Source organism: Saccostrea cucullata, unplaced genomic scaffold, assembly GCF_032062105.1.
Source record: "Saccostrea cucullata isolate Sc308-1 unplaced genomic scaffold, CSIRO_AGI_Scuc_v1 ctg1524, whole genome shotgun sequence".
Taxonomy (NCBI): Eukaryota; Metazoa; Mollusca; class Bivalvia; order Ostreida; family Ostreidae; genus Saccostrea; species Saccostrea cuccullata.
This window is the reverse complement of record NW_026939658.1, coordinates 59,395-61,099: the sequence shown is the minus strand read 5'-3', so window position 1 is coordinate 61,099 and position 1,705 is coordinate 59,395. Positions and strand designations below refer to the sequence as shown.

Here is a 1,705-nt window from a genome sequence, read left to right as displayed (position 1 = left end):
GGTCATAATTCCGCGGAATCTCAACTTCTGTTTAGTCCGCGGGTAGAAAATTACGCGGATTTCTTAGACTGTCTTTATATGACTTACATTTATATAGAGTCCGCTTGGACAAATTTCCGCGGAAAATTTGTGTCCGCGTACATAGCGTAATTTAAAACCAAGCGGAAAAAAGTACTTCTACAGTATATGTCAATGTCCTATTTACAATATGGGCACTGCTTCAATAAACATAAAACATCGAATGCTATAACTTTTATTTCTATATGAGGATGATCTGCGATATGCAGCATTATTGCACAAGAAAATAGCACTATAAAACTAGAAAAAAAAGAAAGGAATGAAAAAGAATTCCAAAAATAATCATAAACCCCAAACCCATATAATCTACCCTTTATATAAGTAACATTGATAATTGTATGTACATGTATATATGAAAAATATATTAATTAAGCATATAAAGTGAAAAAAAGGTAAGTGATAAAGAGAAACAAAGATGAGTTTTTCCAACAATCAGTGGTAATTTTACCCCGAACATAAATCCATACATAATAATACTTTACATATTGCTAAATCTCGATTATAGCTATATCTTTGGATAAGAAATCCATCTCATTGGATAGAAAACTATGTATTGCTAAAACCTACGTCAAAACATTTAAACTACGATTAAATCTGATATCAAAACAACATATTAAAAGTTTCTTTCAAATCAGAAACTGTCGTCTCTCATTGTCAAATATTAATCAATGGATTAGATAAGCCTCGGCCTTTGTCTTCGGGTAACTAGGCGCTGAGAGCCATCCTGATCTGTCTGTCATGTTTTCCCTCAGACAAGCACGTGACGCTCAGAAGTGGATGGTCAGTTTTCTGTAGATATTTCTGAAAATTCAGACATAAGGTAATTACTGTTAATCCTCAAAATCTTATGAATGAACTTTTGCTTTAAGGAAAAACTTACAAATTTGGATCAAATACACCATAACATTAATTAATAAAAGATTGTAAATCAAGATGCGTCATTTGTCCATATTGATCAAAAACTTAAGTAGTTCTGCTTACATGGGCATAAGTCATTGCATTCTTTCTTTTATCACTATTAATATTACAGTTCTACTTACATGGGCATAAGTCATTGCATTCTTTCTCTCAGCAACAGAGGTTTCCAATCCAATCCAGACGAAGACAGCTTTCTTGGTGTCCACAATAAACACATCCTAATGTTAAACAAGTCAACAGAAATATATTTATATCATTGTTACACTCAGTTGAATTTAGACAGCTTTCTTTGGTGTAGACAATAAACACATTCTAATGTTAAACAAGAAAACAAATTGTCGCACGGGAAATATTTAAAGTAAGCAATGAAAATGAGCCTTGATCATCAAACCGCTTCGATATGGGTGAAAAGGCATGCGTCTTATTGATGGAGAAGATAGTTGCAAACATTTAGAAAAATTATAGTCGGATAAAAATCAAACAAAAAAGATTCCATTTTAAGCTTGATCAATTCCTCAAGCAAATGCGGAGAATTAATTGTCAGTTGTCCAGCTCTAGAGGTTATCAAGAAAAATCGAAAAAAGAAACATTCTGAATTTCTGATACATTTATTTGATGAAGATTTTCAACCTTTACATCAAGTCAGTCATTTCAGAATCTTAGACTTTGTCATTGAGGTAATATGTGATGGTATTTGTGTCTCAATACA

At 32.3% G+C, this 1,705-nt stretch overlaps 1 long non-coding RNA gene across 1 annotated transcript; it reads right to left on the bottom strand.

Moving 5' to 3' along the window:
* Positions 1-237: 237 nt before the first annotated feature.
* Positions 238-1,280, bottom strand: LOC134253523 (uncharacterized). The gene is made up of 2 exons (XR_009989142.1): positions 1,119-1,280; positions 238-879 (listed from the first exon to the last, which is right to left on the bottom strand). It is a non-coding gene; the product is annotated as an uncharacterized LOC134253523 (long non-coding RNA).
* Positions 1,281-1,705: the final 425 nt, after the last annotated feature.